This window comes from Mus musculus, chromosome Y, assembly GCF_000001635.26.
Source record: "Mus musculus strain C57BL/6J chromosome Y, GRCm38.p6 C57BL/6J".
NCBI classification, from domain to species: Eukaryota; Metazoa; Chordata; class Mammalia; order Rodentia; family Muridae; genus Mus; species Mus musculus.
Genome location: NC_000087.7, coordinates 78,629,205 through 78,651,864, shown reverse-complemented (window position 1 = coordinate 78,651,864; position 22,660 = coordinate 78,629,205).

Here is a 22,660-nt window from a genome sequence, read left to right as displayed (position 1 = left end):
AGTGTATACAAATCTTTTTTGTAGAATTTAGGATATCCACATATTTTATGTAGCGTGTGGAAAGCAGGCAGCAATTGTTTCAGTATTCCAACAGGTTGGATGGTTATTTTTGGTCTATGAAACCTTTAGTCAGATGACATAAGAGCAAGGCCACTTTTCTTGAATGGAGGAATGTCTCCGAATATTTGTAACAGGAAGAAGTTTGGAAGTAATCTTAGACAGTTGTAATATAGCAGGCACACATAGTCAATAAGACAAGATCTATTTACACTTTACAAGAGAGTGTAGGTATGTGTCCACCACTGAAAAAAAAAAGGAAATATTTCAGTCCAATATGGGCATTCGAGAAGGCTTTGTTGCCCGATAGACACAGGGAGAAGAGGAAATATTTATGACTAGATGTGGTGTGTCTGAGGCTCCCATAGGGAGAGGGAGAGGCACTGAAGCCCTGGTATGACTGGATGACATTTATAGACCTCTTCGACAGAGGATGTGAATTTGAGAACCACTGGAACAAAAAGAGTCATTCTGGTGCCCCTTTCAAATGAGGAGTTCGATGTGAGACACAGTTAAATGGAAATTTTTGCCCTCCATCAGATAGAGAATAGTTTGGAATTCTTTCTGATCAGAGAGGGTAATTATTGAAGACCTTTTGGACTGGAAGTGAAGTTTGGGGCCTGGGGCAGGTAGAGATGATCTCAGGCCTGTCAGGCTTACAAGACAGATATTGGACCCTCATGTATACAGAGGGTACATTTGATATATAATGGACACAAATTAGTGGTCTAAGTATTGATGTAGAAGATTAAAGCAGAATTAGAGTCTGCTTAATGTCCCCAACCTCTTTAGGGTTAAGGAAGTGACCTAGCCTACCTTAAGCAGGAGAGGTAGGACTGCTTCACAACTTAGAAGATTCCCATCTTCACATACACCTTGGTAAGCCTGGCAGCAATACAAGTATTATGCACCAGGCATGACTGTAAGTCTCTAAGTACTCTTGAAGCTTATCATCAGTTATATGGGTGTTTGCATGAAGGATGGTACGAAGGATAGATGACCTAAGTTTCAGGCTCTGTTAATGCAGGGCAGAATTAAGTGAAGTATAATTTCCTAGAGACCATCGTTGGAGGGAAATGATCTAAAGCTCATGATTGGAGTGTTATATTTGAGGCTCATATGTATGTAAGGATGCTCTTAGGATACCTGGATTTTGGTACCCTTGGGAAAAATGAAAATTCTGAGATTCCAATAGTAAACTCCAGTCATAATTATAATTGACCTTGGGCAGAAATGGAAGGTTTTGGGTATTGTTGGTAACAGCAGTAGGTCATGAAGGCCACCTATCCCAAGTGAAATTCTGATGACCCTTCATCCAAAGGTGATGGTATGAGATACCTTGAAAACAGGTTGAGTAGCATGTGTTCATACCTACAACTTTTATGACCTTCCGGACCCATTTTGCTTAAAAAGAAAGAACCTGGGGCTGGAGAGATGATTCAGTGGTTAAGAACACTGACGGCTCTCCCAGGGCTCCTGAGTTCACAAACATCTGTAATGGTATCCAGTGCCGTCTTCTAATGTGCAGGCACACATGCATAGAGAACACTGTATATATAATAAATAACTAAATACTTAAAAAAGAAAGGAACAAAGGAATGAAGGAAGGATGGAAGGAAGGAAGGAAAGAAGGAAAGAAGAGAAAGAAATTTAGGAGGGAAGAAAGAAGGAAGGAAGAAAGAAAGAATGAAAGAAAGAAAGAAAGAAAGAGAGAAAGAAAGAAAGAGAAAGAAAGGAGAGGAAGAGAATGAAGGAGGGAGAGAGAGAAATAGAGAGAGATAGAAAGAAAGAGACAGAAAGCAAGAGAGAGAGAAAAAAAGAAAGAAAGAAGGAAGGAAAGAGAAAGAAAGAAAGAAAGAAAGAAAGAAAGAAAGAAAGAAAGAAAGAAAGAAAGAAAGAAAGAAAGAAAGAAAGAAAGAAAGAAAGAAAGAAAGAAAGAAAGGAAGAAAGAAAGAAAGGAAGGAAGGAAAGAGGGAGGGAAGAAAGTAAGAAAGAAAGAAAGTAAGAAAGAGAGAGAGAACGAAAGAAAAAGAAAGGAAGGAAGGAAGGGAGAAAGAGAGAGAGAGAGAGAGAGAGAGAGAGAGAGAGAGAAAGAGAGAGAGAGAGAGAAAGTAAGTTAGTTAGTTTCAGGCCATGATTAACCAAGTAGCAGGATCAAGTCACCACATTGTGCAAAAGGGAAAAATCTAGTTTATCTTGGGTAGAGGGAGAACAGAATGGTAGTGCATAGTTTGCTTCCATCTAGTCTCCCCACCTTCCATTATCCATATATTGTATATACTGTTGGGAAGAATACAAGGAACAATCAGCACACTCTTCCAACAGGGAGAGTGGCTGTCTGACCTGAGGTTGTATTTGTCTGTACCTATCTATAAGTGAGAGACAGGAACACACCATTTCTGACACCTAACTCTAGGAAGATCACATGCATATTAGTTTTCTTTCTATGTTCTGCCCTCTGCCCTACACTCAGAAACATGTGAGAGCCCACTGTGAAGTTGCAATTGTGTTTGCCTTGCAATCTTTCTAATAGAGAGTGGCACTGAGGTAATATGAGTTTAAGTCAAGTTTAAGGTGCCCTTGGAAAGAATACTCTTGGGCATCCCAAGAGGCTATATCTGAAACTCCTATGACTACAGGTATAATAAATGAAACCCTCTTGGCCATAGGATCCAAACCTGAGGTCTCTGTCATCATTGCTCCATGACACATACACCCTTGGCAAGCAATTAGATGTCTATGTTCCTTGAGGTTGAAGGAGGTAATTATAGCCCCCTTTTGTACTACAATGAACTGCATGTGAGTGGACATCATTCTACCTTTTTCAGTGGGAATGGCATAAAGCTTACTTAGTCTGGGGCATCTTTTTTTAATTAGATATTTTCTTTAATTACATTTCAAATATTATCTACTTTCCTAGATTGCCTTCTGAAAATCTCCTATGCCTTCTCCCTCCCCGCGTTCCCCAACCTACCTACTCCTGCTTCCTGGCCCTGGCATTTGCCTATAATGGGGAATAGAGCCTTCACAGGACCAAGGCCCTCTCTTCCCATTGATGACCTCCTAGGCCATCCTATGCTACACTTGTGGTTAGAGCCACAAGTTCCACCATGTGTTTTCTTTGATTGGTGGCATAGTTCCAAGGAGCTCTGGGGGAGGGGTACTAGTTAGTTCATATTGATGTTCCTTCTATGGGGCTTCAGTCACTTTCATGTCCCTGGGTATTTCTCTGGCTCCTTCATTGAGGACCTTATGCTCTGTCCAATGGATGACTGTGAGCATCCACTTTTGTATTTGGCAGGCAGTGGTTTGGACATCTTTTGTCACAAGAGATATGACTGAGTCCCACTTTCAACGAAACTGAAAGTTTGAGGGTATTTCTACTAAATGAGTACTTTAGACAATCTTGGGCAAACAGAGAAGGTCTGCAGGAGGCTTAGTCATAGGAGGAATGTCTGACATTCTCTTCAGTGAAAAACAAAACAAAACAAAGAACTGAGGTAACTTGGGAAGAGAGGAAGTACTGGGCACTTAGGAGTAAGAAAAATAATGAGACCTGGTTGGTACAATGGTATGCATTAGAAAAACCTTGGAGAGGGGGTAAGTGCCATGCAACATCCTGTTATGTATGAATGTCCCTTTTAACTTGATTAGTAAAGGAAGTCCCTCCACTGCTCTTCAGCTTCCAAATCTTCCTTAGTTGGTAAAAGTTTCACATCCTGTGTTTAGTCTGAGGGAGTTCAGAGAACATTCCAAGCCTTTTCAAACAGCCTGGATGTCTGTCCCTGGCTAGGTTGCCGCCTTCAGTTTGTCTTAATATGTACATATATAGGCAACAACAATTCAATTGGATTGCAAAGCATAACATAGGATCCATTCAATAATTCTCTCTCTATATATATATGAATGACCTGGGACCACAAACCAGAGAAAAACAATATATTTCCCCTGTCATCCTTATAAAAGGGAAAGGCTTGAATCTTACTTAATTAGAGAATATACATTTGATATAGTTCAAAGTCATAAGTGAATGCTTGAGGACACAAGGCATCATGCACTACTATTCAAAAGAGCATATCTAATAGCATTTTAGAAATAAAGAATAGTGGGACCTTCCTTTGGTCAAACACAGTGGTTAATGCCCCCTTCCCTTGCAGAAATGGACAAGATCCAAGGCCATATTTTGGGGGAAGGAAAAGACTGAACCTCACTCAGCCTCACCCAGGTTAGTTCTCTTGGCTACTTCAAAAAACAAGGAGTGTGAGAGGAATCCTGGGAACATAGGAGTTATGAGAACCTCTTCTCAGAATGGTAAGTTCCAAGACCACCTTCAACAGAGAAAAAATCGTGAATGTCTTAGTTCCTAAAGTAGAGGTCCCCAGTCATATTTTGCAGGTCAGAAATATCCAGTTCACCCATGGTCAACAGGGTAAGTTTCTAGGCTTCACTGGGTACTGGAGGAATGTTCAGACTCTGCCTCACTAGCTTCCAAGTATTTCCCTTATATGCATACCCTGTGTAACATCTTTGAGAGTCCAGTCAGTGGTCACAACAATCTCCCAGCATAAGTAGTTATGCAAGTATTGATGTTTCCTCGAGGCTGTGTTCAGCTGCACACATCTGTGAATAAGAGATAGGAATGGTGCATTTTGATGACCATTTTTGAAGCACAGGATACGAGAGCCAATTTCAGATTTCTATTTTCTGTCCTATGATCTAAAAGGATAGAAAATGTGAGGTGTCATTGGTCGTGTATGTATTGTATGGATATGTTTAAAGCAAACTTAGTTAATAGGGGTATTTGCGAGGCACAGCCAGAAGAGAATCTCTGGTGGTTCAATAATTGCACAGATGGACCTGAAGTGTCCTAGTACAGAGAGTAGATGTATGAAACGCCCCTTTGACACAGGAGCTAGTTCTGAGAGCCCTTTCAATAGTCTTTGATTTCCCAGGACCCCCTTTGTAGAAACTGAAGTTCTAAAATCCACTTGGTGAATTGAAGTAGACAATAGGCCCAGATTCCTACTGGGAAGACAGGGAATGTTAGATTCTCTTTTATGTAGAATGAGTGGTATAAGTCTCTTATGGTCTGACATCCCTTTAAGGAAAAATGATTCAAAGCTACTTGGTAGGATTAGGAATATTCCTTATAAGGCATAATACATGTTTTAGGCGACATTTGACCAATAGGGTCTAAGGCAATGTTAGCCCTAGGAGAGTTCTGACATTCTATTCAGTGTAGTGAGAAAAAAATGAGTTACCATGGGGAAATGTGGGCCCCATGTAAAAGAGGAAATCTCGAAGGCCCTACTGAAAAAGGAGGGCAGACTCCTCTTGAGGCAGAATGTGAAACTGCCATATACACCTCTGTCAAAAGTAATGGTCTCTGGTACATTATAGAGTGGAGAATGTTTCCAGGCATGATCATAAGTTTCCAATTCTTATTCAGAGTTTGTATTTTCATAGTTTGTGTTCATTCAGAAGAGACATGGCAGCAACATATTTTTTTTCTTCCAAAGGCTTTCAATGACTGTTGCTGGCTAGTATACTTCTTCGACTTTGTTCATCTATCCAGGTCTAGGCAGAATTAATGAAGTTATTACATTTCTATTGACTTGCCTAAAGGCAGATGGCACAGGTACTTTGCTCTGATTTGTAACTTGGACTATGGGACCTCAAACCAGACTGGACTAGGGTACATTGTTTACAGAAGGAGTCACTTTTGGAAATATGGCTGACCAGCTAGGTATAAAACTACTTTGAAGTATACATTCACATATATACTTCATATATTTGAATGACATTTTTGAGAAAGAGAACGAGTTGGGTGGATAAGGAAGAGAAGGAAGGTCACAGAATCCCTCAGACAAAAGTTTACCTTGGGAATTGGAAGATGTCAAAAATAACTTATCAAGTGCAAATGTCCTCATAGTCCAGAATACCCATGTGTTCTGAGACTTTGAGTTTTGCTTGCCAACAATCAGAGCAGTTTTCTTTCAAATTGTTTGGTAAACTCTATCTCTATGTTCTCCATAAGCTGTACAGCAGCATCCCAGGCATAGGCACCAAAATGGAATTGATCCATTTCAAGTGACAGGCTTAAAATTAAAAATTAGATTAGGGTTCATATAATTACTGTCATGTCCCAGGACATCATTTCAGAGTGTTTGGCATCCCTTCTTTTATTTGAGCATGCCTGGCCATCCAGGTCTGAAGGGAAACTTTAGGACCTCCTAGAGGAATAGACCTCATGGTTCTATGGATAAAAGTGGATTTTCTGAGGTAAGCATAGTCAAGAGAAGTTGATTTAAAGTTTCCTTGAGGAAAAAAAAATAAAAAAGAACATTGGCTTGAGTTTTTCATGTCAGTGGCTTTTCTGTAGGCTCCATAAGCAGCAGAATTTGTATTAATCCCCGGTCAAATTTAAGGGTGAGTCTATATTTCCCTAATTCAAAGATAAAATCAAAGATTCTTCCTTGACAGAGTATCTATGTCAAAGATTCTTCATTGAAACCTTTTTGAATCTAGAGTTTACCTTGAACTGAAGGAAAAGTCTCAGAAACATTAGGAAAAACATCTAAGGTTCAGTCCATAATATCAGCAAGCTCTGTGGGATTCCTCAACCTAAATGTATGTCCAAGCCTGCTTTGGACAAACTGGTATGATCTGAGGCTCCCTTTGCTTCAGTGGGAATATGTGATGCCTCCTTAAGTAAAGGTAGAAGGAGTGAGTAGCCCTGGGGAGAAAGGAGTTGCTGATATCCTTGTAACAGGAGAGATGATCAGAGTATAAAATTCCCCATAATATTTTGAGCAAAAATTAAATTGCTTACCTTAGCTCATGAGGTCCTAGCATTGCCACAACTTCTGACAGTTCTTCACAGCCTGGGGTATCCATATCCTTAGCTGAATTAGCAAGGCACCAAATATAGATACCATGATTCATGAAAAGCTTCGGATTGTATCCTCAGCATGATTGCCTCCTAAGAATTATGTTCAACCAACCAGAACTGAGTTATAATGATGATTTCACACAATGTCATGTGACTATACTCAAGAAAGTGGCATAAGGTTCCAGGATTGGCCTCCTCCTCTTGATTTCTGTGAACTTTGAGCAGAGGGAGCAATTCTCCTTGGTCAGAGGTAAAATATCCCATGGGTTCCTGAACGGAAGGGATTTTTATGATTGCCCATTGCATCAAAGGTGTACATTTTATGACCTTGATCATCACAGGAAGGAAAATACTATAGGTTTGGAAAGTAGAAAGTCCCTCAACCCTGTTGGACAGTAGGGGAGTTGCCCTGTTCACCTTCTGTAGAGGAGTTTGTTCCAGGCACTCCAGGCCTCCAAATCTTCAGAGAACTCTAAACAATTCTTATCTCTTAGGACTCCATGAAGATTTGACAGCAATCTGAGGTTTCTTCTGACAAGTTGGCTCAAAGTCCCTGGATTTGTTGTCTATTAAACTTACAACAAAGCACACAGGTGTGGGTGTAGTGTACAGTTACCTTTCTGATGACCAGCTTAAAGAGAGCCTTGAATCCAGGCTGAGGTTTTTATACATTGGCCATGGGACTTGATTCTGGAGTTCTGTGAGGTTTGTTTTGTTTGTTTGTTTGTTTTTGGTGGTCAAAAGTGTATTCCCTAAACAATAAGGTCTGAGGGAGAAGCTCTTAGTTGAGTGGTAGACCTGATTCCACCATGAACAAAGACTGAAACTCTTGTGTATTCTTGGTACCAAGGATTCAGCCTGAAGCACACTAGAGCTGAGCCTGAATATTTGAGATAAACTTCTCACTCACAAGGTCAGTTCTATACCTTGCTTCATCAGAGAGGCATGTCTCAGTCCCTTCCAGTGCAGAAGGAGGAAGAATAAAGAGTTTTACTCAAGGTCAGCTGACCCCTTTGGCACACACATAATGTCAGGGGATACTATGATTAGAGGAAGCAAGGTTTAGGTGCTCTTCAAAAGATAAACCAACTGGGTGTCAGCCCCCTTGAAGTTATGGGATACTTTACATCTGAGGGGGCCTGACGTGATGGAGTTGATATTTATGCTGGAGGTATAAATTATCCTGGGTCTAGAAGGGTACATCGGAGTCCCCATTGTAACTTCATCAATGCTATTGCATGCTGATAGTAAAAGAGCCAACTTTGTGGCTTTCTTAAAATGTTGTTGGGGTCTGTTGATAAGTCCTTTGCTTATCATGTCATATGTATCAGGGCATCTTCAGTTATTGAGGACCTATGTGACACCTTTGTTCTGAAGTGGTAATTCTGAGGGAAATTAACGAAATTCTGAGGTTTCTGGTTCTCATATGATAATGCTGCCTTCAATACTGGGGAGTTTCTAACATATTTGATTTCGGTGTTACATCTGAATCCCCCTTGAGTTATTGGTGTAAGTTGTGAGTCACATAGGTTCTATTTCATGTATGTGGGTATACTGTCATTGTCTTCAGACACACCAAAAGGTGGCATCAGGTCCCATGACAGATGGTTGTGGTACAACAAGTGATTGCTGAGAATTGAACTCAGGACCTGTGGAAGAGAAGTCAGTGCTTTTAACTGCTGAGCCATCTCTCCAGCCCCAGCACATTGGTTCTAGACAGGTAAGATGAAGGTCACTTAGGCTATTGGGGATGATCTGAGGATCCCTGGTTCAGAATGGGCATATCAGAAGTTCCCTTGGTCCATACAGTAGTTTAGAAGATCTGTGGTTCTTAAGCTGTAGGTCTGAACCTTACCAGAGAAGAATGCCTGGAGTGTTTTTGAATTCCTAATTTAGACAAAGTGTACCTGATGACTCCTTGAGCCACTGAGAGTGATTTAAGCTCCACTTCAAGAATGGGGGGACAGTGTGAGTCTTTTTGGTGCTGAAGGGATAATTCTGAGGTTTGTGTGTCAGAAACAGGACTTGGAGGACCCAGTGACAGAGTGATAATGTTGATGTATCCACAAACAATCTATAAAGGATGCCATCCTTTAGAGGCAGAAAGGTTCACACCATGTTGGGGAAAGTAGAAATGCCAAAGACTATTGTATCTGTACAAGATCAAGGGTCGATATGGAGAGGAGAGAAGGCCTGAATATTTCATGATTGAGACGTCCTGGGAACCTAGAACACGCAAATCATGCAGGCCATGCAACAGCTTAATCAATCTCCAGTGTGCTAGGAGACATTTCCCAGCTAGTTCTCCTGATAATTCTGCTGCCTACTTCTAAAAATGGCAAGGCTTTCTCATTTTTGCTGGTCAGCTTAATGTCTATGTCTTGGGTTCATTAACGTGCTGGCTACTCTTAAGCTCTGAGACTTCAGGAACCCGGGTCCTGATCCTTGGACAGGGGTAATTAGGTCAGAGGATCAGAATAAGAAGCACTTGGTGCACCTTAGATCAAGGGAGTGGAATTTTCATGGACTAGATCAGATCTAGTAGGTAGGTCTAGGTCCTCAATGTTCAGAAGAATCACATAATACTCTCCATGAGGTGAAAATTATATAGCACATTCATCTGGATACAATTGTGATCTAATCTTAATCAGAAAGGGGATTCTTGTCCTGCTTTTAGTCACAGGGGCATAGATGAGGCTTCAATGTGCATCTGAGGCAGCTAGGAGTGGAAATTGTAAGTTTGATATACAGTTGATGAAAAGAAAAAGTTCTAAATTCATGTTGTTCATAAGGGGCATAGAAAGGGAAAATATGAGGGCAGCTTCTGTATCAAAAAAGAACTGAAAATGCCAGAGTAAGAGAGAGTAGGGCCCAGGCCACCCTCTTGAGATGGACTGCCTTACAGGTTCCGTTTGGCAGGCTGGGAAGCTCTGGTGTGTCCCTGGGCAGAAGGAGGAAGTCAGAAGCAAGGAGTAAGTCGTAAGCCTCCTAGTGCATTTTCGATATCTCTTTTGTCATAAAAAGCACCGGTGAGGCCCAGTTTCTTAGATGGAGCATTTGAGAGGCCACCTATTTCAGCCTGAAGCATTCTGAGCCTTTCTGAAACAGGGATCACAAAGCCAGTGTCCCTTTGGTGAGAACTGGAAAGTCTGAGTCCACATTGGTCTGATTGAGAAGGTCCGACACCTCCTTTAGGGAAGAGGAAAGAACTACAACTCCCCTTTTGCAGTGTGATCCTGTTGAGATTGATTTTCAAATGATGTGTATATTTGTGGCCTCCTAGGACAGAATGGTCACAAAGGGGGAACCCAAATTTATATTGTAATGATTGGTCTCTCCGAGGACAGGAGAGAGCAGGTACCACATCCTCTGCTTGAGATATTGTATGTTTGTCATATCTTCGCATAACAGGGAATGTTCCAAAAGGGAATGTGGTACTCCCTTTTGGAGGTATGAATGCCCATAGGATAGGCACAAAAGCTATGGGCTCCCGTTTGGCACTTCTGGAAGTTTTCTCTCCCTCTTGGACATTAGGAATATGTTTTGAGTCCTCCTTAGTAGAAAAAGAATGGCTGATATCCTCTTGGGGTGATGATGAGTGTTGCACACCTCTATGGGGACTGTCTCCATCTGGAGATGAATCAATGCATTCTTGATCTGTAGAGGAAGCTTGCAGGGCTTTTTGGGTAACAGAGGCTTTCCTCTGTTTTCTCTTGGTAGAAGTAGCGTGTCTGGGAATCTCATGAGGAAGGTGGGATGCCTGAGGCTGTCTTCATGAGAAAGAGTGGTTCGCATGCACTCTTCTGTAAGGATGGAGGATGGCTTGTCAACCTTATGCTCTGAATTGGAAGCTTTGGTGTCCCATTGGTCTGAAGGGGCTTTTTCTGATGGGGTTTCAGTAGACTTAGATGGTCTGAGAATGCCTTGGCTTGGTAGGGGACTTCTGAGGCCCACCTCATGAGATGGTGAGCATCTGCAGGCTCCTTTAGCAGAATCAGATGTGGCGAAGTTTATGTTAGTCATAGTTTTAAGCTTTACAACTCTTTCTTAAATTTGCAAACTCTTACCCAAATTTTGGAAGAATGGCAGTGTTTCCAACCCGCATGTTTTGAGCGCACATATTTCAGGCCCTCTTGATCTACAGAGGAAGGGCTTGGTCTTGTTTTCCTCAATTTAGAAGGTGTGGGGCAATCTGCTGGAGGAGGAGAATGACTGAGACCTTTTTTACAAAGAATACTAGATCTGAAACTCAATTGAGATGATTTTAAGGGGGAGATGCTCCTTTGAGGAGTAGAGGTAGGACTGGATTCCTTTTCTGCATACTTGGAAGATGTGAGGCTACTTACGGCAGAAGAGATACATTTTAAGGCATCAAGTTCTGAAAGGCAGTATCTGATATCCCTTTCAGGAATTGGGACATGTTTCAATATCCTTTGGTTAGATTTCAAATGTCTAGGGTTCTTTTTGAGATAAGAGAAATTTCTCCATCCATCTTCATGAGGAGGGGTAGGCATAATGTCCCCTTCTGCACAAAGGGACAGTCCCTGAAACTCTGTTGAAAAGGAAGTATCCACGGTTTCTTGGTGAGATGTCACAGGTTTTAGAGGCCCCTGGGCAGGTTGAGAAAGTTCTAGACTTTCCTGGGGAAATGCTGGTGTTCTCAGGATCCCTTGTTCAGATACTAAAGGGCCCAGAGCACCTTCATTGGGTTTCAAAAGACACAGAGACCCTAACACAGATGCCAAAGCTTCTGGAGTCCCTGGCACAGATTCTGAAATGGATTGTGTATATGTCAGAGGTTCTTCTGTCTCTGGACTAAGTGGTGAAGGAACTGGTAATTTGGGAGAATCTTGTGTGGCTGACAAAGATTCTATGACCTCTTGGGTGACAGATGGTATTTCTGTACTATTTTGCATACATGCCCATATTTCTAGTGTGTCCTGGGAAGAATCAGAAAGTCCAAGATCTTCAGGATTGGATGGTAAATATCCTAAAGCCTCCTTTTCCAACCAGTGTCCTGGAGGCTCTTGAGGTAACAAGGAAGTTTCTGTAAGCCCTTGGGAAGATATTGATGTTTCTAGTACACCTTGGGCAGACATGGAAGGTCTCCAAGACATTAAGACAGAATGTTACTCTTTCAAATCCAATTGGACAGATGGAGAAGGTCCTGGACTCACTATGGTAGATGCTGAAATTTCCAAGCTCGTGATGAAGCATTGGATATTCCTGGATTGCCATGTGTACAGGTACAACCTTCCAGGTTCCCCTATAAAGACAGCCAAGGGCCTCCAGCTTCTTGAACAGATAACAAATGTCCTGGATTCCCTTGAGCAGATAGGGACAATGTCAAAGGCTCTAGGGCAGATGATATAGATCCTAGTGTTCCTCGATCAGATAAAGAAATTACCAAGGGTCCTTTGGAAGAATGCATAGATCCTGAAAGATCTGAAGTAGATGGATCTGTTTGTTGAACCCCTTGTAGAGAATTCAAAGACTCATTTGGTCCCTGGAATGAAGTTAAAGGTCCCTCTGTAGGTTTAGAGAGGTCTAAAGGCTCTTCTGTGGAAAGGGAAGATCCAAAAGGCTTAGGGAAGTAAGTGAGGAACTAAGTTGGGCAGAAATTGCAAGTTCCAGAGGTGAGTCATTGGATATCACATGTCCTGGGGTAGCTGTTGAAAATTTTTGTGCTCCTCATGCAAATGATGAATATCCTAGAGCCCCCTGGGGAGGCAGCAATGTTTCTACAGAGCCTGTGTATTTGCTGAAATCCTCAGAGATCCCTGGTCAGATCTCAAAATCCTTGCTGTATTTTGAGCAGGGTGGTTATATCCCTGACACACTGGTAAAGATGGTGAGTCTGCTACTGTGTAGTGTGTAGATGTGGAGTGAGTTCCTATACCTTGTGTATGTAAAGAAGGACTTGAAAACCTTTTGGAAGATGTAGAATGTTGGGTAGACCTTTGTGGACATGTGGACAGATGTATGGTCCCCTTGTGCAGAGACTGGGACTCACACCTCCTTGAGCAGAATCAGAAGATCCTGGAATCCTTTGTTCTGAGGATGAAAGACCCAGAGGATTATGAGAACATTCATAGCATTGTGATGTATTCATCATTGCCTGGGCTGAGATAGAAAGTTTCAGAGGCCCCTGGGCAGATTGCAAAAGTGCTAGATACCCTTGACCAAATGGGAAAGTCTTTGCACCTCCTTGGTCAGAACAGGAATGTCTACCAGGTGTTGGCGATGATGGTGGCAATGTTCCTAGATTTGCTGAAGTAGACTGAGAAGATGCTACAGCCTGCCTCACTTGTGGAAAAAGGCCTAAAGCACTGTGTGACTCTTCATATTGTGCAAATATCCCTGTGGCATCTGTTGAATTTTCTCGATTTCTTTGTTTGGGGAAAAAAGAACTTTGCATGAGCAAAGTTCCCTCTTGTGCCCTGGAAAATTTCTTGTGCTTTTGAAAAGATGACAAAGCTTCTAGAACCTCTGGAGTAGATACAAGATGCTCCTGAACACCCAGTACTGATGGTGTAGGATAAAAGGTTTCTTGAGATTTCTGGCTAGGTAGGAAAGTTCGAGAGTCCCTTGGGAAACCTGGGGATCTTTGTGCAAAATGATGGGCAGTTGGAGAAAATCCTACTTCTGTCTGACAAGAAGTTGGAGGATGCAAAGTATCTTGAGCAAATGAAACACTTTGTGTATTCCCCTGTTTAAAATTGGGCTTTTAGATACCCTTGGGAAAAACAGAAATGTCCGAAAGCCTCTTGGAAAGATGAAGAACCTAGGGTTCCTTGTGAAGATAAACAAATTCCCAGAGACATCTGCTCAGATGACACAGATTCTGGTCGCACCTGAGTATTTTGGGTAGACCCCAGATGTCCTGGAGTGGGAAGCAAAGCTCCCACAGTCTCCTTTGCAGACAGGGACTTTCCTACTGTGGCTTCTGCAGATAAAAAAATCCCCTCAGTGCCCTGAGCAGATGTGGAAGACCCTAGAGTTGTTTCTTTAGATTTAGTCACTTCTAGATGGCATTATTCAGTTGAACAAAGTCCTAGAGTTCCTTGCTCAGATCTCAAAGATGATGGTGACAACTGTAGTGATGTAGTAAGATCCAGGAGCAGTCCAGCACATCTGAAAGTGTCTGAAGTCCCTTGGGTAGATGGAGAACATTCATTTGTTTCTGAAACTGGTGGGGAAGGAGTTGAATGCAGTAGAGCCCCTTCAGCATATCCAGAATATGGGTCATTGCCTGGGCTGAGCTTGAAAGTGCCAGAGGCCCCTGGGCTGACTGCAAATGTGCTAGGGTCCCAGGACCAGATGGGAATGTTTCTGCACCTCCTTGAGTAAAAGATGAATGTGTACCAGGTTCTCGAGGTGATGGTGGCAAAGGTCCTAGAGTAGACAAAGCAGATGTAGAAGATTCTGTATTCTCCCTCACTAGAGGCAAAGGGCCTGAGGTAGTCTCTGTGTGATTACATTGCCCCAAGCCCAATAACCCTGAGGAATCTGCCGAAGGTTCTATTTTCCTTCGGGTGGATGACAAAGAACTTAGCACAGGCAAAGTCCCCTCTGCAGCTGTGGAAAAGTCCTTACACTTTTGAGAGGTTAGCACATATCCTTGAGAGTCTTTACTACATAGAGGATGGTCCTGAGAACCTAGTACAGATGGTGAATGTGTTACATATGCTGGTGAATATGGAATGGATTTTTGAGATTTCTGGCTAGGTAGTAATGTCCCAAAGTCCCTTGAGGAAAGTTGGGATCTTTGTCTAGAATGTTCAGAAGGGGGAGAAAACCTCATACCTTTCTGGCAATAAGTTGGATGTTGCACAGTCTTAGGAGAAAATGGCACAGTTTTTACACTCCCTTGCTTAGTTGTGGGCAGTTTTAGAGACCCTTGGTCAGAAAGGGAATTTCCAGAAGCCTCTGTGGAAGATGAAGAGCTTAGAGTTCCTGGTAAAGAGGAAGAAATTCCCAGAGGCTTCTGATCAGATGGAAAAGACTCTGAGACCACCCGAGTGATTTGGGTGGACCCTAAAGGTCCTGGAGTGGGAGGCAAAGTTCCCACTGTCTACCTTGCATACATGGACTTTCCTGCTTTGGCTTGTGCCAATAAGGAATGACCCCTAGTGCCCTGAGCAGATGCATAAAACCCTACAGTTGTTTCCTTAGATTTAGTCCCTTCAGGTATGCAAGGTCCCAGAGATCCTTGCTCAGATCTCAAAGATGATGGTGACACCTGTAATAATGTAGTATGATCCAGGTGCAGTTCAGCACATCTGGAAGTGTCTGAAGTCCCTCAGGTAGAAGGAGAATATTCATTTGTTTCTGAAACTGCTGGGGAAGGAGCTGAATGCAGTAGAGCCCCTTCAGCAGATCCAGAGATATGAGTCATTGCCTGGGCTGAGATGGAATGTGTCAGAGGCCCCTGGGATGATTGCAAATGTGCTAGGTTCCCGGGACTAGATGGGAATGTTTCTGCACCTCCTTGAGTAAAAGATGAATGTGTACCAGGTTCTCGAGGTGATGGTGGCAAAGGTCCAAGAGTAGGAAAAGAATATGTAGAAGATTCAGTATTCTCCCTCACTAGAGGCAAAGGGCCCGAGGTAGTATCTGTGTGATTACATTGTCCCAAGCCCAATATCCCTGAGGAATCTGCCGAAGGTTCTATTTTCCTTCGGGTGGATGACAAAGAACTTAGCACAGACAAAGTCCCCTCTGCAGCTGTGGAAAAGTCCTTACACTTTTGAGAGGATAGCACATATCCTTGAGAGTTTTTACTAGATAGAGAATGCTCCTGAGATCCTAGTACAGATGGTGAGTGTTTCCCATCTGCTGGTGAATATGAAAAGGATTTTTGAGATTTCTGGCTAGGTAGTAACGGCCCAATATCCCTTGAGGAAGCTGGGGATCTTTGTCCAGAAGGTTCAGAAAGGGGAGAAAATCTCATACATTTCTGGCAATAAGTTGGATGTTGCACAGTCTTTGGAGAAGACGGCACAGTTTGTACACTCCCTTGCCTAGTTGTGGACAGATTTAAAGACGTTTGGTCAGAAAGGCAATGTCCAGAAGGCTCTATGGAAGAAGAAGAGCCTAGAGTTCCTGGTGAAGAGGAAGAAATTCCCAGAGGCTTCTGATCAGATCTGAGTGATTTGCGTGGACCCTAAAGGTCCTGGAGTGGGAGGCAAAGTTCCCACAGACTGCTTTGCAGACATTGGCTTTCCTACAGTGGCTTGTGCAGATAAGGAATGCCCCCTAGTACCCTGAGCAGATGCAGAAAACCCTACAGTTGTTTCCTTAGATTTAGTTGCTTTAGATGAGAAAGGTCCCACAGTTCCTTGCTCAGATCTCAAAGATGATGGGGACACCTCTAGTGATGTAGTAAGATTCAGGTGCAGTCCAGCATATCTGGGAGTGTCTGAAGTCCCTTGGGTAGATGGAGAAAAAAAATACAGCAACTCATTCATCATCTTTACTTTGTGCTTGCAGGCTGGTTGCAATTATCTTGTAAGCATTAAAAATCAGTCTAACATACTGCCTATGTTCCATAGGGTTTCATTGATGTGAGGAAACATCATGACTCAGGCAACTCTTATAAGGAAAATTTAAATGAGGTTGTCTTACAGTTTCAGAGGGTCAGTAAATTATTATCTTGGTAGGAAGCATGGCAGCACCCCGGTAGAGGAGGTCCTGGAGAAGGAACTAAGTGGTCTATATCTTAGTCTGAAGGCTACCAGAAGGAAGCTTGTGGCCACAGGTAGCAAGGAAGAGGATTGATTTTTGTCTCTGAGCAGAGATTGAGCACTACACAAAAGCAAGCCTACACAATGATACACTTCCTCTAACAAGCCAACACCTTGTAATAATGCCACATACTATGGGCAAAAGATATTCTAATCAACACATTGCGTCATAGGACATAAAGAAAGATAATGCATGATTGCATTCCTCTAGTCACAGGTGCGACATACCTACAAGCTTATATGAACACACACACACACACACACACACACACACACACACACACACCCACCAATCGGATATGCACGTGCATACTTATATATTTGTCTATTTATTTACTTACTTACTTACTTACTTACTTACTTACTTACTTACTTACTTACTTACTTACTTACTTACTTTGTTTTAAATTTGTTGGGTAAGAACTTTCTACATACACATAAATGAGTTTTAGCAAATTCATCCCTATCTTCTCCTCCTTGAATTGTTACCCATTTCTCCTGTATCACTTTTATCCTTAATTACATTTTCATTTTTATATAGACGGCTGTGTAGTGCCATGCCCTGAGCAATCGCGTGCATGCCGCAAGCAATCACTGAGAAGAGCCGTGCATGCCATGAGCAATCGCCATTATAAGATGGTGCTGGCCTCCCCTGTGCCTAACTAGTAAACAAGCCTTGTACCCAGGTGCAAGAGTGAACTCACTCCTAGTCACTGGCCATTCTCGGGGCATAATAGTGGGGTGATGGGCAAGCAACGAATCAGGAGCTGTCACGTCACATCAGGTGCTGAAACGTCATGCTGTTGGCGCCATTTTCCCGGATCATGGTCTTCCTGATAAGTAAGCAATAAATCTTTTGCCACAGAAGATTCCGGTTTGTTACTTCTTTCTTGCCGGCCGAGTGGGATGCAATAAGTGGCACCGAGGAACCCGGAAACTTTATACCATCACACCAGTGCAAGGAAGATCCCTTGTTCGCGGGGCGGAATCAGAACTGCGGGATGAAAGGCTCTGTAAGGTACATACAGTTTTGAAATTTCTCCAGAGTTAGACACCCTTTTGATTGTTTGCACAGCGATTGCACTTTTCCTTTCAGTTTCGTTTTTCTTCCACTGCTTCCACTGCTGACTGGTTCTTAGTCACGGTCAGGCCTGGATAGCGCCTGGACAGCGACCAGTTTCAGTCACGGTCAGGACTGGACAGTGCCTGGACAGCGTCCATTTTCAGTCACAGTCAGGCCTGTACAGCGGCAGTATGAGAATCTCGCATTCTATAATAGTGGCCTTACACTCGGTCCTGAAGCAGTGTGGCCTAAAATGTGCCATTAATACCTTAGAGGGATTTGTCAGGGAGATAGACCATGTGGCACCATGGTATGCTTGCTTAGGGTCATTTAGGACTTTTCATGGGCCTTGATCCCGAGGAAAAGATATAAAAAGAGAAGAATGCCTTGGGAGAGATTAGAAAAGGGATGGAAAGGGAGAGAAGAAGGGAGATCCAGCTGGAGAGGCACATAAGGAAAGGAGCCTCTACGTGCCACTAGATGAGTTTAAGCAGCTAGCTCTTAGTAGCTCAGAATCTGATGAAGGGCTTAGCTCCTCTGAAGAAACGGACTTGGAGGAGGAAGCAGTTCATTATAAGGGAGAAAGGTACCTGCAAGATAAAATGCAAGCTACTCAGTACAGAAAAAGTCCAACAACGACTGGTGAAAGCCAGCTTGCTGCTCGGCCTCGGGATTGTTGGCTTCAGTGTCCTAGTGAACCTCTGCCTTATGTGCATAGGTAGTTGTCAATTTTTGCCTACACCTCATGTAGGGGTAAACCCTCGAGGCATCAGGCCATTACAAGTCTGGCAAATGGATGACACTCATATTTCCTCCTTTGGGAGAAATCAGTACTTACATGTTTCCTTTGACACCTGCAATGCTGTAATGTTTGCCACACCTTTAACAGGGGAAAAAGCCTCTCATGTTATACAGCACTGCCTAGAAGTGTGGAGTGCTGGGGCAAGGCCACAATTCTTAAAACGGTTAATGGAGTAGCATATACTTCTACTAAATTTCAACAATTTTGTCATTAAATGGATGTCACTCACTTGACTGGCCTTCCTTATAATCCTCAAGGACAAGGCATTGTGGAATGTGCCCACCACACACTCAAGTCTTGTCTTATAAAACAAAAAGGGGGAGTTGATGAGACTCTGCCCTCAGTGCCAAGAGTAGCAGTATCTATGTCACTCTTTACACTTAATTTTTTGAATCTTGATGAGCAGGGACGTTCTGCAGCTGAGAGACATAGCTCAGACCCTGATAGACCAAAAGAAATGGTCAAACGGAAGGATGTTTTAACTAGTCTCTGGAAAGGCCCGGATCCTATCTTAATCAGATCCCGGGGAGCTGTTTGTGTTTTTCCACAGAGTGAAGACAACCCATTTTTGCTGCCGGATTGACTCACCAGCAGGATATTCATCAAGGATGGTGCAAAAATGCTGACCTCCTGAGGACTGTTCCTGATCCTGACAATGCTGAACTTGTCTCAGGTTCCTAGTATAATGGGTGAACAGATATGTGCTATTCTCTCGACTTTCCCTAAACCAATGTCAGTTCGCCATGATACTATAGTTTTTCCAAAATTCTTTACTACTAATAAAACAGTAGATTTGCCATATTTACCCTATGATCCAAATCGTTATTATCATTAGGAGAAAATCACTCCTTACTAGAACAGGGTTTTTTATGTTTTCAAATTAATGGACAAGGACATTGTATCAACCTCCCAGCCTGAGCTTTAGGGAGGTTTAATGAGCACCTAGGAGGTTGGGTGAGCACAACCCAAGATACTTCTAATGTAGATATAACCTTTACAAATCGGACCTTTTGGCAGGATGCAATTTGGGTTAATGGTACATTTGTACCACCTAACTTTTCAGACAAAGAACGTCCCCACCAACCAAAAATAGCCCCTCATTGTGTCTTGGAAGATGAAGGTCTGATCCTGCCTTGGTCTGATTGTCAATCCTCCATCACTTGTTGGGCAGATCAGAGTAAAACTTTTTTCCTTTTCTTCCAACATGACAGATGACCCAAAGAATGAATTTTTTATGAAAAAGAGATTTTTCATTCAGGACTTTAGAATGCATTCCTTTCACAAGTGGGTGCTTTGAGGAGTCAATGGCAATTGTACAGATTTCAATCCTTTGATTTTTATCCAGGGAGGAGCAGTTGTAAAGGCTTCTTTTACTGGCATCTCAAGATTTGCTCAGCATTGGGGAATACATGATGCCTCCCAGGACTCTTATGGACATACTAGTATCAGAGTAGAGATCACTGGGTTCAATAAAACTTTGGTAAACCAGATTAATTATACATCTCCCCCAGTCTGTGTTTACCCCCCTTTCTTGTTTATATTCTTTCACGTGATTCATTTGAAGTCTGTTCCAATGATTCTTGATGGATTTCTCAATGTTGGCATGTAACAATAAACACCCATGCCATGGTGCCACGGATCCCACTTTGGGTCCCTGTTCTGATGGAAACACCCTCCACCTTGAAAGTAAATGGGAGAAATGCCCTAAAGATACATGAAGTACACACTAGATTAGTTGAAAAGTGGAAAATTAGCTGATAAGAGCAACTGTTGTTTGGGCAGTGGTGCTTTATGTCTTTAATCCTATCACTTGGTTGGCAGAGGCCAAGAATGTCTGAGTCTGAGACCAGCTTGGTATACAGAGTGTGTTCCAAGACAGCCAGGTCTACACAGAGAAACCCTCTCTCAAAAAATAAACAAACAAACAAACAAACAAACAAACAAAAAGCACCTGTTCTATGAAGAGGACCTGGCACAATGCACCCACATAGTGGCTTACAATTTATGCACAGCTACAGTTTTAGAGAATCAGTGCTCTCTTTTAGCCTCTGTAGGCTATAGAGGCATAAGTGAGAGAGAGGGCATGAGCAGACTAGCACAGAAGTGAGAGAGGGCATAGCACATAGGTGAGAGAGAGGTCCTGAGCACTCTAGCACATAAGGGAGAAAAAGGGGCTGGGCATCCAAGCACATAAGTGAGGGAGAGAGGGCCTGCACATCCTAGCACACTCTTGTAATCAAGCTCAGTACTAGGAAGGTTGAGGTGGGAGTTTACCAGGGATTGTAGGGAATCTGGATGTTCTCTACTGATCTATTAGGACAGCATGGACTGTTCTGTTGTGGGTATGTACATACAGAAAAAGTACACACATTTTAATTTTTATGCACATAAATAAATAACAAAAATTATTACAGTTGAAATTAGCAGTGCCATTTCCAGTACTTTCATGTTACACATTTGTTCATGTTTTTTCAATTCTGCAAATGCTTATCAACCTAGAAACTGGAAATCATTTGTCTTAAAGATGGTAGCTCATTTCCACCTCCTGAGACCTCCCTTCTAATCAATGGGGCCTGGTACTCCATGACAGCATACACAGGGTATATTCAGCCAAAGGGTGAAATCCCTGGATGAGACCTGTTTTCTCCATCTGGCATCACAAAGGGTCCTCAGAGACATGTGGGTCTCTCCTGATAACATTTTATTTATTTGTTTGTTTGTTTGTTTGATTTTGTTTTGTTTTTTATTTTTGTTATTGTTTTGTTTTTTATTTGTTTTATTTTTGTTTTGTTTTTTGTTTTTGTTTTTGTTTTTGTTTGTTTGTTTGTTTGTTTGTTTGTTTTTCCCATTGAGCAGACAAGCAAGGAAAGGTGTGGTTGTGAAGGAGTTCACTTCTGAATGACCTGGAAGAGATAACCAGCTCTGATCAGGGTTATTGGACTGTTAAAGGATGTGTGACTGGAGGGAAATCTCAGTCGCAAGAGGCCACTATGTGAGGAAAAACCTCCCGATCTGCATTTCCTACGGCTTCTGAGGGTTAAATGAAGGAGGAAGATTATATTTATTTATTTTTCCTTTTTTTTTTAACTAAGAAGACATTATAGTTTTTAAGAGAAGAATGGCTCTTAAGAAAATAATGGTGATTCCAAAGGAAGATTACTTATTACTTTTGGACTTTGATGATGAAGAAGATGACATAAATATTTCGGAGGAGTCTCTTTCTGAAGGTTACTGCATATTCAGTGTTGGGTATTAATTGTGTGTTGTGCAGTTCACTAGACTTTTACCTAGTCACCTGAAATGGAAGAAATCCTTTCTCAGAGATTTTATATAGTTCATTTGAAATTTTACCTATCTATCTATATCTATATATTCCTATACCCGAGTTTTAGCAACACATATAACTACTCTTGACATCGTAGTCAGAATATGTTGATAAAAAATAACTTGTTATGATTTTGCCACTGGAAAATACCTGAACATTGTTCCAATAATATGTTTGCAAAACTTGAATTTATTTCAAGAACATTACAAATTATTTATTTCATTCTTTTTTTTTATTATTTATTTTCTTTTTTTCTTTTTTTTACATTTCAAATGTTATTCCCTTTTCTGTTTTCCCCTCCAAAAATCCCAGTCCTCTCCCCTCTATCCCTGCTTTCCAACACACCTACTCCCAATTCCTGGCCCAGGCATTCCCAAAACTTGGTCATAGTAACTTTACAAGAACAAGTGTCTCTCCTCCCATTGATGACATACTAGTCCATCCTCTGCTACATATGCAGCTGTAGGCATAAGTCACAACTTATGTTTACTTTGATTGGAGATTTAATCTCAGGGAACTCTGGGAGTACTTGTTAGTTGTTTTTCCTCATAGAATGTTCCTTGTGTACTTTCTCTAGCTCCATAATTAGGGACCCTGTGCTCAGTCCAATGGATTTCTTTGAGCATCCACTTCTGTATTTGTCAGGAAATGGCAGATCGTCTCAGGAGACAACTATATCAGTCTTCTGTCCCTAAGCTCTTGTTTGGCTGTTCAACAGTATCTGGGTTTGGTGGTTGTTTATGGTATGGATCACAGAATGAAGCAGTGTCTGGAT